This window comes from Sorex fumeus, unplaced genomic scaffold, assembly GCF_029834395.1.
Source record: "Sorex fumeus unplaced genomic scaffold, SorFum_2.1 ptg000007l, whole genome shotgun sequence".
Lineage (NCBI taxonomy): Eukaryota > Metazoa > Chordata > Mammalia > Eulipotyphla > Soricidae > Sorex > Sorex fumeus.
The window spans coordinates 34,318,944-34,335,421 of NW_026606064.1; the positions used below are offsets into that span (position 1 = coordinate 34,318,944).

Genomic DNA, 16,478 nt, shown 5'->3' on the forward strand with positions numbered 1-16,478 from the left:
AGCTCCCATTTGACCCAGCAATACCACTCCTGGGAATATATCCCAGAGAGGCAAAAAAAGTATAGTCGAAGGGACATCTGCACTTGTTTGTTCATTGCAGCACTGTTTACAATAGCTAGAAGCTGGAAAAAACCTGAGTGCCGGAGAACAGATGACTGGTTAAAGAAAATTTGCTACATCTACACAATGGAGTACTATGTAGCTCTTAGAAAAGATGAAGTCATGAAATTTACATACAAGTGGTACAACATGGAAAGTATCATGCTAAGCGAAATGAGTCAGAAAGAGAGGGATAGACATAGAAAGATTACATTCATCTGGGGGATATAAAGTAACAAAATATGAGATTAATACCCAAGAATAGCTGAGATCAGCACCAGGAGGATTACTCCATAGCTTAGAGGCCAGCCGGGTATTCTAGGGGAAAGCGCAGTTCAGATAGAGAGGGGAGCACCAAATAAAGGGTGTTTGGAGGATACTCCCAGGAGAGGAGATGCAGGCTGAAAGTAGACTATGGACTGAACATGTTTGCCACTCAATGCCTCTTTTGCTGACCACGACACCCAAAAACAGAGAAAACAGGGGGGAATGCCCTGCCACAGTGGCAGGGTGGGATGGGGGGCATGGGGGGAAGGGATATTATCCATGGTGGCAGAAAATGGGCACTGGTGGAGGGGTGGGTATTTGATGATCAGTGTATAAACGAAACCCAAGCACAAAAATTTGTAAATCTACAACTGTACCTCATGGTGTTTCGCTAATAAAAAAAAAAAGATAATAGTTATTGGTCCCATTTTTCCTGAGAGTTCTGACAACATTAACTGTTCTTTGTGTTCCATTATACCCAAGCTAGCTGGTACCAAAATATTTGCTGATACCTATAGAGCGGGTGATAATTTAGTTTAACTTCCTCTTATTCTTCTTCTTGATGAAGATTTAAACATTATAATAAAGACAGGCTGTTGTCATATGAAGCACACACTGGCAACCAGGACTCTCGATGTGGGAAAGGACACTGAAGGTCTTCTGTCCAACTTCCATCTGCTACTTGTTATATTAATAAACACCCAAAAGCCATCTGTCATGCATACTGAAAATATGTCACCCTCATGTAACTCTTTCAGCTTCACAGAACAAATGGATGTCACCCCAGAGACTTATGATTGACCAGCTCCAAACAACTCATGTAAAATATATCAGGACCTAGTAGCCCTCAAGATGCAGGCAGTTTTGGACATTTCACTTTTCAGAACCTTGGAAAGTACCAACAGCTTTCTTGGCAGTTCCAAACCCAGCTAAACATTTATGATGGCTTGAGAAGTTTTTCTAAAACATGGATTTCTGGGTCCCTCGTAAAGTCAGGCTTACAGGTGTCATTCTAGTCCCACTATAGAAAAGATTTTCCGATCAAGACTTTGAAATTGTCTGCTCACAATTAACAAAGGCAGGCTTGACTAGGCAAGCCTGCTCTCATCACTCTGTAACACTCAAGGTAACTTACTTACAGAAGCAGCTAAGACTCATGAGGGCGGGGCTGGAGAGATAGCACAGCGGGTAGGGCGTTTGCCTTGCACGCGGCCGACCCAGGTTCGATTCGCAGCATCCCATATGGTCCCCTGAGCACCGCCAGGAGTAACTCCTGAGTGCAGAGCCAGGAGTAACCCCTGTGCATCGCCAGGTGTGACCCAAAAAGCAAAAAAAAAAAAAAAAAAAACAAGACTCATGAGGGCACTTCTAATCCAGAGTGCAAGGCATAGAGAAACATTCTTGCATTCTCGTCTGTGTGATACTTTAAAGGCTTTTGTATTTAAGTAATAATAAAACAGTATAAAAAGAAGTAAATATTCCGCATCCCAAATTTCTTATCTATATAAGAAATAGTTCTCTTGCTCATGCCCAATTACATGGAAAACAGGTGGATGTATGTATTGGGTAGATATAGGGAAGCAGTTGTAAATTTCTATTGACAAGATATATACTAGGACTATTGGTAGCTATGGTACAATTACTTTTAAATGGAATTGAATTTTAAAGTTTGAGTGGGGCCAGAGACATTGTTCAGGAGTTAAGGAACTTGTCTTACATGTTACTGACCCTAATTTCATCTCTGACACCCTATATAGTCTCTGGAGCACTGTGAGGAGTGATCACTGAGAACAGAGCAAGGAGTAATCCCTGCACCCCCAACAAAATAAAACAAAGAGCAGCAAATTCTATGAGGAAGTACCAATTAGGATGAGTTGAATATCTCTATTCACTCCCTCCATTTAAGAGGCTCTCTTTGCCTTGCTGGGTATCAAAGGAAACTGACAGTATCAACTTCCACTTTGAGACCCAGTTGGTTTTCAACCAGTGGGAAATGACAGAGGGAAGGGAGAGACTGGGATTGGGGTACAGTAATATGTAAAGGACCTCACCTAGAGATTGGCATACAGCACATACTGAAAAATAGCAGCCGCGTCTAGTAAGAAAAAATAACAATGATGATCCTTAACTAAAACACTTAGAAATGATTTTTCATTCTTTCTCAGCTGTAGTCTATAGTCTTTCCAATATAAATATGTCAATACAAACTTGATTGTTTTTAATAATGTTTACCAAGAGGACAACTTATATATCTTTACTTCTGCTTTGTGGCAAGTATCCAGAATCATTCCATTAGTTGAGGATCTTTCTTTACAACAAAAAAAGTAATCATCACCTTCTTGAGAGAATTTTTTATGCTATCAGTTCTGTCAGAATGTAGTTCAGAATCACCGAAGAGCAAAGCAATTTAGATAAAATTTCCTGTTCTAAAGGAAGACTTTTGTTATTAAATGTGAGGCATTCAATAGTAACTGCCAGCTGTTTAATCAAAAAGTTATTGTTCATTGTAGAATGAAAAATGGAGTTTGGAAAACAATGGGGCTACAACTCCAAGCTCAGACAGTGTCTGACGAAGTTTCAAATCCTTTCAAACTCCTCTGATCATTTAAACTATAATGGCCCATTTCTAAAAGGCATTTCGTGGATGACAATAGGAAAATCATTGAAGATGACTGAGCTCTCCTACTCATCTCTTTAATTACCCCCTTTCCTGGTGGTCCCTTCATGTTCAAATTACAGGGTATAAATTAAAGACAGATTTCAGAGAAGTCTCAAAGAAAGTTATCACTAAAGACATACAAGTGAATCCTTTAAGTTCCAAACGAAAAGAAGTGATACAAGAAAAATTAAAATGAGAGAATGATAACAGCAATAATTTTCACACAAATAAGTGAAGATTTTTTAAAGCAAATGGGGAAAGAATAACACTTCTGATCTAAATTCTGGACTTGATATGTGCTAAGAGCAGATAACACTATCTTTCAAAAGATTATTCCCTCATTTTCATTTTTTTACATCAAGAAAATTATGCCTGTTTTACATCTCAACACTTTTTAGTCTCAGCAAGATAATGTATGATAATTCCTTTGAAAACTGTTGCCCATTTCACTGATGTGAAAGGCTATTCTGTGATATTGTCACTAGTCACTTGTCACCCTATTAATCTTCTCTTTGCTTGAGCAGGCACCAGTAACGTCTCCATTCATCCCTGTCGTGTGCTAGTGTAGCCCGATGGCATCTGCTCGCTCCAGGAACCCAAAGAGCTTCAAACTGTTTGTTCAGGGTTCTGTGATATTAAACCAACTAAATTTCAATAGGTTCTCCATATCCTCCAAATGCCAAAAATCATCCCTTTCCCAGTGATCAGTTATGGTTCAGGAGTTAAGGTACTTGTCTTGAATATTACTGACCCCAATTTCATCTCTGCTACTGTATATGGTCTCTGAAGCACTACCATGGGTGATCCCTAAGCACAGAGCAAGGAGCAATCCTTGACCTTCAACAAAACCAAATAAAAGAGCAGGAAATCCTATGAAGAAATACAAATTAGGATGAGTTGAATAGTTGAATACTTCTATTCATTCCCTCCATATATACACTTTGCCTTGCTGGAATTCCAGTAAATTTTTCATATCCCCTAAATGCCAAGAACCATCCCTTTCCCAGTGATCAGTTTGTAGAACAATCTTATAAGCTTTTAACAGTTTTCCAAAAATAGTTTTATTATTAAATTATTCAAGTTTATTTCTGATGTAAAGAGTGTATCTGACCATAAAATGCATGAAAGAAGATACATAGAAAGAAAGGCAAGAAATCCCTACGCTCGAAGAACTTCAGCCTTCAGATACCCACTCACCAAGGCATATGCAAGAGATACATTCTGATCTAAATACAATGTAGTTCCTACCACATCTACATCTTGTGATGTGACCAGCAAATTATGTGTTTGGGAGGAACTTTGGGAAGGAACCAGCTCTTATTTTTCCATAGTATCCCGTTCCTAAAACTGTACCAAGCATAGTAAATATACTTAATACTACTTTTCATTAACTTTGACACTAACAGCAGTGATCAGCTCCTGGGTGCAATTATCCTTGTAACTGTTCACAACTGTCAACATACCACAGGAAGAAAAGAGAAAAAAATATGTAAATGGGAACCTATTAAATGACATTGATTTGTCCAAGTGGGAAAATTTTTAATATATATTCATATCTTAATTATTTTAATTGTACAATTAATGGCATTAATTATATTAACAGTGTCATGCAATTATTATTTCTAAAACTTTTTCATCACATCAACTGAAACTCTATTGCCCTGAAGTAATACTGACTTATTGTTCCAATCCTGAGTCCCTATAAACTTCTAAACAACATACTGCCTCTATAAATTTGACTATTCTAGACAATTCACATATGTATGTATCACTGTCATCCTGTTGATCGTCGAATTACTTGAGCGGGAGCCAGTAACGTCTCTATTCTTCCCAGCCCTGAGATTTTAGCAGCCTCTTCTTACTTGTCTTTTTCCAATGATTGGAGGCTCTTTCAGAGTCAGGGGAATGAGACCTGTTGTCGTTACTCTATTTGGCATATCGAATATGCCACAGGGAGCTTGCCAGGCTCTGCCCATGTGGCCAGGATTATCTCGGTAGCTTGTCAGGCTCTCTGGGAGGCATATATTTATATATTTTTCTCTATTATTTGTTGCCTACTGTCTGAACCCCATCAGATATGGTGTAATAATAGTAGAAAATGGGTAGGAAGTATCTTATAATGGAAAGTCTGGAAAGCGGCCTGGAGGGTGGTGGTGGTTGGGTAGTGGAGGTCGGCTGCTGGGGCTGGGTCCCTAGGGGTGGGGAGGGCTCTCACTTGCCCCACAGCCTGTCATGGAGTCCGGTGGTATATTTCTGGGAGACTCATTTTATACTCCCCTCTGGGAGGAGGATCCTGAGTTCTGGAGGGTAGCTGATGAGGAGATTATCTGGTGCCAGCAGGGTATGGCTTTTGGGTGTGATCCCTGAGTCACTGGAGACTGGGGGAAGCAGGCAGAGAATCTCTGTTCCGGGGTCCCATTGCTTATATTGATAAGTACTTTGCTTTGTATGGGATAGCTGTTTTATACAAGCTTCCTTCCACAGAAGAAACTTCACATATGTACAATCATAAATATTTGTATTTTTGTCTCTAGATTATTTAACTTATAAGAATGTTTTCAAAGACCACCCGTGCTCTAGCATGTATCAGTAATGAAATGCTTTTTTATGCATGAATACAATACATTTTACATGGATATGCCACATTTTATTTATCTTATGATGAAGAGGGGTTTTGTCTTTGGTCTTTGTAAAAAGTGCTGCAAAGATCATTGCATGCCAATGTGTATTTAAGTCTTTGCTTTCAACTCCTTTAAACATACCTGTGAGTAAAACTACTAAATCACTTGATAATCTGTGTTTAGTTTTTTAAAGAATCACCAAACTTTTCCACAGCAGCTAGACTATTGCATGTTCCCACCAACAATCTAAACTTCCAATTCCCTCATTTCTTAGAAAATAGCTATCATTTCTCTCTCTTTAAAAAAAAACCTCAACTGACAATTTTCCCAAGAGTCTGTTTCTGGATTCCATATTTTATTCTACTGATCTACACATCTATTCTAACTATTCTAATAACATACTGTTTCATTAGTTTCATACTCAATTCTAAAACTGGAAACAATATCTGCCAAAATATTTTCTTTTCACTATCACCTTGCCTATCTTGCTTTGTAGATTTTAACTATTACTCATATTCAAGTAGTTCATTCTTCTATCAGTACTTCAATTATATGTATGTTACATCATCTTTACCTATCTCTTTCATTCACCATTTTTCCTCCTGGTTATTTTTCTTTGTTATTCATCGTCTTGGTTAGTTAGCACTTTTCTTCAATGGGAGGACAGTGCTACAGTGCTTCAATGTCCTTTAAATTCTTTCAGAGAAATTTATTCTCCTTTATGATTCTTTCGATTTATATTTCAGCTTCAAAATTAGGTTTTTTATTTCTTTTCAGCAATTAACTTATTTTACATCTACCTGGTTCTTTGTGATTACTGCTCTGAACTGCTGAATTCATAGTTAACAGTAAGTCTTCACTGACCTAAAGATTTACTAAAGAATATTAAAGTTAGACTCATAGATTTGGAAAAAGACATCAATAGCAACACAATACTAGTGGGAGACTTCAACACTGCTTTGTCACCTCTTGATAGATCAACCAGACTCAAGCTTAGCAAGGACATACTTCATTTGAGGGAAACAATGGAAGAAAGGGACTTAGTAGATATATACAGGACACTTCATCCACAAAAAGCTGAATACACATTCTTCTCAAGCGTACATGGAACATTCTCCAAGATAGACCACATGCTGAGCCACAAAAAATGCCTCCATAAAATTAAGAAGGTAGAGATTGTATCAACAATCTTCTCAGACCATAATGCGCTGAAATTAGAAGTAAATCACACACAAAAACAGAAAACTAAATCAAACACCTGGAAATTAAACAGTGCACTATTGAACAACGAGTGGATTAGACAGGAAATCAAAGAGGAAATCAAAAGATTCCTAGAAACGAATGAAAATGAGAACACGAGTTACCAAAACTTATGGGACACAGCAAAGGCTGTGTTAAGAGGAAAGTTTATAGCTCTACAAGCATTCCTCAGGAAGGAGGAGCGAGCACACATAAGTAACCTAACCTCACAGCTTAAGAGCTTGGAGAAGGACCAAAAAAAGGAGCACAACCCGAACAGGAGAAAGGAAATAATAAAACTCAGAGCAGAGATTAACGAGATGGAAACCCAAAAAACAATCCGAAAGATCAATGAAACCAAGAGCTGGTTCTTTGAGAAAATTAACAAGATCGATAAGCCTCTAGCAAAACTCACAAAGAAAGGGAGAGAGAAAACCCTAATAAACCGAATCAGAAATGAAAAGGGGGTCATTACAACAGAAACCACAGAAATTCAGAGGATCCTCAGGGAGTACTTTGAGAAGCTTTATGCCACGGAACATCAAAACCTCGAGGAAATGGATAAATTCCTAGACTCCTACAGACTCCCAAGGCTGAACCAAGAAGACCTGGAATACCTGAACAGACCTATCACCATCAAGGAAATTGAAATGGTAATAAAAAGTCTCCCCAAGCACAAAAGTCCTGGCCCGGATGGATTCACTAGTGAATTCTTCCAAATCTTTAAAGCGGACCTACTCCCAATGCTCTTTAAGCTTTTCCACGAAATTGAAATATCAAAAACACTTCCAAACAGTTTCTACTAAGCAAATATCACACTGATACCAAAAGCAGACAGAGATACCACAAAGAAAGAGAATTACAGGCCGATATCCCTGATGAACACAGATGCAAAGATCCTCAACAAACTACTAGCAAATAGAATCCAACTACTCATCAAAAAGATCATACACCATGACCAAGTAGGATTCATCCCAGGGATGCAAGGATGGTTCAACATTCGGAAATCAATCAACATAATCCACCATATCAACAAAAGAAAAGATAAAAAGCATATGATCATATCAATAGATGCAGAGAAAGCATTTGATAAGATCCAGCACCCCTTTATGATGAAAACCCTAGCCAAAATGGGTATAGAGGGGACCTTCCTCAACATAATTAAAGCCATCTACCACAAGCCTACAGCAAGCATCATCCTCAATGGGGAAAAACTGAGAGCCTTCCCTCTAAGATCAGGGACGAGACAGGGATGCCCACTCTCTCCACTGCTGTTCAATATAGTACTGGAAGTACTTGCAATAGCGATTAGGCAGGAAAAAGATATTAAGGGCATTCAGGTAGGAAAGGAAGAAATCAAGCTCTCACTATTCGCAGATGATATGATACTCTACTTAGAGAACCCAATAACTTCCACCAAAAAACTCAAAGAAACAATAGACTCGTATAGTAAAGTTGCAGGTTATAAAATCAATACCCAAAAGTCCATGGCTTTCCTATACGCAAACAGTGAGAGAGAAGAAAGCAACATGAAAAAAACAATCCCATTCACAATTGTGCCCCAGAAAATCAAGTACCTAGGAATCAGCTTAACTAAGGAAGTAAAGGACCTGTACAAAGAAAACTACAAAACGCTACTTCAGGAAATAAAAGAGGACATGAGGAAATGGAAAGATATCCCCTGCTCATGGGTCGGGAGACTTAACATTGTCAAAATGGCAATACTACCGAAAACATTGTATAAATTCAATGCAATCCCTATAAGGATACCCATGACATTCTTCAAAGAAATGGAGCAAACACTCTTGAAATTTATATGGAACAATAAGCCCCCACGAATAGCTAAAGCAATTCTTGGGAAAAAGAAAATGGGAGGAATCAACCTCCCGAACTTCAAACTGTACTACAAAGCAGTAATAATTAAAACAGCATGGTACTGGAACAAAGGCAGAACTGCAGACCAATGGAACAGGGTTGAATACACTGACATCTCTCCTCAATCATATGCTCATCTAATCTTTGATAAAGGTGCAAGTAATGTGAAGTGGAGTAAGGAAAGCCTCTTTAATAAATTGTGTTGGCATCACTGGACGGCTACATGCAAAAAAATAGGCTCAGAACTCTGCCTAACACCATGTACAAAAGTAAGATCAAAATGGATTAAAGACCTCAACATCAGAACAGAAACCATAAGGTACATTGAAGATAAAGTTGGCAAAACCCTCCATGACATTGAAGCTAATGGTATCTTCAAAGATGCCACGCCACTGGCCGAGCAAGTGAAAACAGAGATAGATAAATGGGACTATCTTAAACTAAGAAGCTTCTGCACCTCCAAAGAAACAGTGACCAAAGTACAAAGACAGTCTACAGAATGGGAAAGGATATTCACCGAATACACATCTGACAAGGGGTTGATATCCAGGATATACAAAATACTGGTTAAACTCCACAAGAAGAAAACATCCAACCCCATCCAAAAATGGGGCAATGAAATGAACAGAAACTTTCTCAAAGAAGAAATCCGAATGGCAAAAAAGCACATGAGAAAATGCTCTACATCATTAATCATCAGGGAGATGCAGATCAAAACCACAATGAGATACCATCTCACACCTCAGAGACTGGCCCACATTCAAAAGAACAAAAGCAACCGATGCTGGCGTGGATGTGGCGAGAAAGGGACACTCCTTCACTGTTGGTGGGAATGTCCACTGGTTCAGCCCTTCTGGAAAACAGTATGGACGATTCTCAAAAAATTAGAAATTGAGCTCCCATTTGACCCAGCAATACCACTCCTGGGAATATATCCCAGAGAGGCAAAAATGTATAGTCGAAGTGACATCTGCACTTGTTTGTTCATTGCAGCCCTCTTTACAATAGCCAGAAACTGGAAGAAACCTGAATGCCCAAGAACAGATGACTGGTTAAAGAAACTTTGGTACATCTACACAATGGAGTACTATGTAGCTCTTAGAAAAGATGAAGTCATGAAATTTACATACAAGTGGTACAATATGGAAAGTATCATGCTAAGCGAAATGAGTCAGAAAGAGAGGGATAGACATAGAAGGATTGCATTCATCTGGGGGATATAAAGTAACAAAGTATGAGATTAATACCCAAGAATAGCTGAGATCAGCACCAGGAGGATTACTCCATAACTTAGAAGCCAGCCGGGTATCCTAGAGGAAAGGGCTATTCAGATAGAGAAGGGAGCACCAAATAAAGGATGTTTGGAGGATCCTCCCAGGAGGGGAGATGCATGTCGAAAGTAGACTATGGACTGAACATGTTTGCCACTCAATGCCTCTTTTGCAGACCACAACACCCAAAAGGAGAGAGAGAACACAGGGGATTGCCCTGCCACAGAGACGGGGGGATGGGGGGATGGGGGTGGGAGGGATATTATCCATGGTGGTGGAAAATGGGCACTGGTGGAGGGATGGGTATCTGATCATTGTATAATTGAAACCAAAGCACAAAAAATTGTAAATCTACAACTTTAAAAAAAATAAAATAAAATAAAGGGGAAAAAAAAGAATATTAAAGTTAGGTGTACTATGTCACATTATTTTCTACTTGAGGATTTTAATGTGATGGTATCTCCCAAGCAGTTCTCAGAGAAAAACTAAAAGTACTTTAATAAAAGAAGCACTTATGTGACCTGTCGCTATTAAATGCTAGAAATAATTCATGGAGAAAAGCACAGTGATAAAATTAATTGCATTACTTTTTCAAAGATACTGTTTTCAAAATAATACCTGAAGTTAGTAATGACCAATTGCAGCAGCTTATTACTATAGTTTAGGGAAGCACAAGGTTTGCAGTTCAGTTAGTTGAAGCAACTGATATTTCGAACAAGAAACAGCTGTGACTTTATGTAAGATATGTTTATAAGGCAAACACAGATGATGAGTTATCGTGGTGTCACCTTTTAAAGGTCATAGAAAAGGAGAAGTTATACATCCTAAAAGACAATGAGTTTTTCACAATTAAAGTTTAACATGGAAGAATTGCATCGACATCTTTACAGACGGTGCTGGAGAAATGGTAAGATTGTTGAATCATAACAAAACTTAAAACTGCAGAAAATAATATTGCTTTTACATGTTGTACAATCCATTAGGAGACACTCAGAGATTTTTTAAAAAGGTATCCCAGAGTAAGATGTTGTGCTTTACCGGCCCCTCCCATCCAGGTGGGTTGGAGGACCCGAGCGGAGCCCCGCCCCTGAACCCGGACACGCGGCGCGCGGGGCGAGCCCAGCCAGAGAAGGGAGGGAGGAGAGCGAGGACCCCCAGCGACCCCAAGCCCCAGCGCGCGTCCAGATCCGGAGCAGCGTGCCCGGCAGCACACTGGCCCCTCCCATCCAGGTGGGTTGGAGGACCCGAGCGGAGCCCTGACCCTGAACCCGGACGCGCGGCCCGCGGAGCGAGCCCAGCCGGAGAACAGCCCGGATCCCAGGATCCTGGGAGGGAGTGGCCTGGGATTGTCTAGGGGCGTGGCCTCTAAGAAGGGGGCGTGGCCTAAAAGTGGGCGTGGCCTGCTTTCGGGAAGGTATATCACTCACTTCAATCAACTTGGACCTGCATCCTTTCATCCTTTTCATCAACTTGTTACCTAATACCAAACAAAATTTCTCACCTCTTCTACTACAATTCAACAAAATCCCACTCGCCTACTCCATTTCCAACAAAAGTTCAGTTCGAAAACAGCTATACAAGTTCAGTAGTAAATAGTAACGCCTCCAAAAGTTTCACTCAATGTCAGTTATAAAACAAAGAATAACGCCTGATTGAGAAGAAGGTCAGACTCAGAAAGGTAAAGAGGCGTATCTAGCAGCAACAAAGCTGGACGGCTCCTGGCAGCCTCTCCTCACTCAACTAGAACAGTAGCAGCGAGTGTGACGGACCAAACCACACTGGTCACAATGGTAAAGCAACGCAAAAGCCCACCAAACTTTCTTATTAACGAGGCTAGCCCAGACGACACCAACAGTACTATAGCGATAGACAACCTCTCTGACAAGGAATTCAGAATGGAGCTACTCAGGATGCTTAGGGAACTAAAAGAAACAATGGAAAGCAATGCCAATAAAAGACAAGAGGATTTGAAGGCAGAAATGAGGAAAATGCAATCGGAAATGTCGGACCTGAAAAACCTGGTAGCCGAATTGAAAACCTCAGTGGAAGGCCTCAGCAGCAGAGTAACAGCGGCTGAGAACAGAATCAGTGAGCTCGAAGATCAAGTTCAGAGTCTTGTCAGAAAACAGCAGAAAATGGAAAAGAGACTCACAGTTCGAGAACAGAAGGCAAGAGAAGATCGTGATGAAGCCAAGAGGGGTAACATAAGAATTATTGGAGTCCCAGAGGGACGGGAAGAAAACCTTGATGAAGAAGAAACTGTCAAAGAAATCATTGCTACAGCGTTTCCAGAGCTGAAGAAAACTTGTGACCACATCCAGGAGGCCCGAAGGGTACCGGCTAGAAGAAATCCGAATAAAAATACCCCAAGACACATCCTGATCAAAATGACCAAAACTTTAGACAGAGACAAAATTCTGAAAGCAGCAAGATCGAAGAAAGAAATCTCTTACAAAGGAGCATCCTTAAAATTCACAGCTGATTTTTCTGATGAAACCCTCAGGGCCCGCAAACATTGGTGGGACATAGTGAAAAAACTCAATGAAATAAATGCTTCTCCAAAAATACTTTACCCAGCGAGACTCTCATTCATAATAGAAGGAACAACACACAGTTTCACGGACAAACAACAGCTCAGGAACTTCATAGACTCAAAACCATGGTTACAAGTACAACTAAATGGGCTACTTTAAGGCAAGACAGACCTCTCAAAGACACCAAATTTCAACAGAACAATGGGACAAAATCCCATAACAATAATCTCTCTCAATGTCAATGGGCTAAACGCACCAATTAAAAGACATAGAGTGGCAGGATGGATTAGAAAATTGAACCCAACATTCTGCTGCCTGCAAGAAACACATCTCAATAGTCAAAGCAAACACAGACTCAGAGTCAAAGGCTGGAAAACAATCCTACAGGCAAACAGCTCCCAGAAAAAAGCTGGGGTAGCTATCCTAATATCAGACCACATCGATTTCAGAGTGAAGAAGGTCATAAGAGACAGTGAAGGCCATTTCCTATTGACCAAAGGATCTGTACAACAGGAAGAACTTACAATAATAAATGTATATGCACCTAATGAGAGACCAGCAAAGTACTTAAAACAATTACTCATAGATTTGGAAAAAGACATCGATAGCAACACAATACTAGTGGGAGACCTCAACACTGCTTTGTCACCTCTTGATAGATCAACCAGACTCAAGCTTAGCAAGGACATACTTCATCTGAGGGAAACAATGGAAGAAAGGGGCTTAGTAGATATATACAGGACACTTCATCCACAAAAAGCTCAATACACATTCTTCTCAAGCGTACATGGAACGTTCTCCAAGATAGACCACATGCTGAGCCACAAAACATGCCTCCATAAAATTAAGAAGATAGAGATTATATCAACAATCTTCTCAGACCATAATGCGCTGAAATTAGAAGTAAATCACACACAAAAACAGAAAACTAAATTAAACACATGGAAATTAAACAGTGCGCTATTAAACAACGAGTGGCTTAGACAGGAAATTAAAGAGGAAATCAAAAGATTCCTAGAAACGAATGAAAATGAGGACACGAGTTACCAAAACCTATGGGACACAGCAAAAGCAGTCTTAAGAGGAAAGTTTATAGCTCTACAAGCATTCCTCAGGAAGGAGGAGCGAGCCCACATAAATAAACTAACCTCACAGCTTAAGAACTTGGAGAAGGACCAACAAAAGGAGCACAACCCTAACAGGAGGAAGGCAATAAAACTCAGAGCAGAGATTAACGAGATGGAAACCCAGAAAACAATCCGAAAGATCAATGAAACCAAGAGCTGGTTCTTTGAGAAAATTAACAAAATCGATAAGCCCCTAGCAAAACTCACAAAGAAAGGGAGAGAGAAAACCCTAATAAACCGAAGCAGAAATGAAAAGGGGGTCATTACGACAGAAACTACAGAAATTCAAAGGATCCTCAGGGAGTACTTTGAAAAGCTTTATGCCACAGAACATCAAAACCTCGAGGAAATGGATAAATTCCTAGACTCCTACAGACTCCCAAGGCTGAACCAAGAAGACCTGGAATACCTGAACAGACCTATCACCATCAAGGAAATTGAAATCGTAATAAAAAGTCTCCCCAAGCACAAAAGCCCTGGCCCGGATGGATTCACCAGTGAATTCTTCCAAATCTTTAAAGAAGACTTACTCCCAATCCTCTTTAAGCTTTTCCATGAAATTGAAATATCAAACACACTTCCGAACAGTTTCTATGAAGCAAATATCACACTGATACCAAAAGCAGACAGAGATAACACAAAGAAAGAGAACTACAGGCCGATATCCCTGATGAACACAGATGCAAAGATCCTCAACAAACTACTAGCAAATAGAATCCAACTACTCATCAAAAAGATCATACACCATGACCAAGTAGGATTCATCCCAGGGATGCAAGGATGGTTCAACATTCGGAAATCAATCAACATAATCCATCATATCAACAAAAGAAAAGATAAAAAGCATATGATCATATCAATAGATGCAGAGAAAGCATTTGACAAGATCCAGCACCCCTTTATGATGAAAACCCTAGCCAAAATGGGCATAGAGGGGACTTTCCTCAACATAGTTAAAGCCATATTAAGGGCATTCAGGTAGGAAAGGAAGAAATCAAGCTCTCACTATTCGCAGATGATATGATACTCTACTTAGAGAACCCAATAACTTCCACCAAAAAACTCCTAGAAACAATAGACTTGTATAGTAAAGTTGCAGGTTATAAAATCAATACCCAAAAGTCCATGGCTTTCCTATATGCAAACAGTGAGAGAGAGGAAAGCTACATGGAAAAATCAATCCCGTTCACAATTGTGCCCCAGAAAATCAAGTACCTAGGAATCAGCCTAACTAAGGAAGTAAAGGACCTGTACAAAGAAAACTACAAAACGCTACTTCAGGAAATAAAAGAGGACATGAGGAAATGGAAAGACATCCCCTGCTCATGGGTCGGAAGACTGAACATTGTCAAAATGGCAATACTACCGAAAGCACTGTACAAATTCAATGCAATCCCTATAAGGATACCCATGACATTCTTCAAAGAAATGGAGAAAACACTCCTGAAATTTATATGGAACAATAAACCCCCACGAATAGCTAAAGCAATTCTGGGGAAAAAGAAAATGGGAGGAATCAACCTCCCGAACTTCAAACTTTACTACAAAGCGGTAATAATTAAAACAGCATGGTACTGGAACAAAGGCAGAACTGCAGACCAATGGAACAGAGTTGAATACACTGACATCACCCCCCAATCATATGATCATCTAATCTTTGATAAAAGTGCAAGAAATGTGAAGTGGAGTAAGGAAAGCCTCTTTAACAAATTGTGCTGGCATCACTGGACGGCTACATGCAAAAAAATGGGCTCAGAACTCTGCCTAACACCATGTACAAAGGTAAGATCAAAATGGATTAAAGACCTAAACATCAGACCAGAAACCATAAGATACATTGAAGACAAAGTTGGCAAAACCCTCCATGACATTGAGGCTAATGGTATGTTCAAAGATGACACGCCACTGGCTGAGCAAGTGAAAACAGAGATAGATAAATGGGACTATCTTAAACTAAGAAGCTTCTGTACCTCCAAAGAAACAGTGACCAAAATACAAAGACAGCCTACAGAATGGGAAAGAATATTCGCCGAATACACATCTGACAAGGGATTGATATCAAGGATATACAAAATACTGGTTGAACTCCACAAGAAGAAAACATCCAACCCCATCAAAAAATGGGGCAATGAAATGAACAGAAACTTTCTCAAAGAAGAAATCCGAATGGCAAAAAAGCACATGAGAAAATGCTCTACATCATTAATCATCAGGGAGATGCAGATCAAAACCACAATGAGATACCATCTCACACCTCAGAGACTGGCCCACATTCAAAAGAACAAAAGCAACCGTTGCTGGCGCGGATGTGGCGAGAAAGGGACACTCCTTCACTGTTGGTGGGAATGTCCACTGGTTCAGCCCTTCTGGAAAACAGTATGGACGATTCTCAAAAAATTAGAAATTGAGCTCCCATTTGACCCAGCGATACCACTCCTGGGAATATATCCCAGAGAGGCAAAAACGTGTAGCCGAAGTGACATCTGCACTTGTTTGTTCATTGCAGCACTCTTTACAGTAGCCAGAAACTGGAAGAGACCTGAGTGCCCAAGAACAGATGACTGGTTAAAGAAACTTTGGTACATCTACACAATGGAGTACTATGTGGCTCTTAGAAAAGATGAAGTCATGAACTTTACATACAAGTGGTACAATATGGAAAGTATCATGCTAAGCGAAATGAGTCAGAAAGAGAGGGATAGACATAGAAAGATAGCATTCATCTGGGGGATATAAAATAATAAAATATGAGATTAATACCCAAGAATAGCTGAGAGCAACACCAG

The 16,478-nt window shown here is 39.8% G+C and overlaps 1 protein-coding gene across 2 annotated transcripts in view; it reads right to left on the reverse strand.

Moving 5' to 3' along the window:
- The window catches only part of NELL1 (neural EGFL like 1), a 1,007,676-nt gene that overhangs the window by 801,718 nt on the left and 189,480 nt on the right, over window positions 1-16,478 (reverse strand). The gene's annotated exons all lie outside the window — the stretch shown is intronic.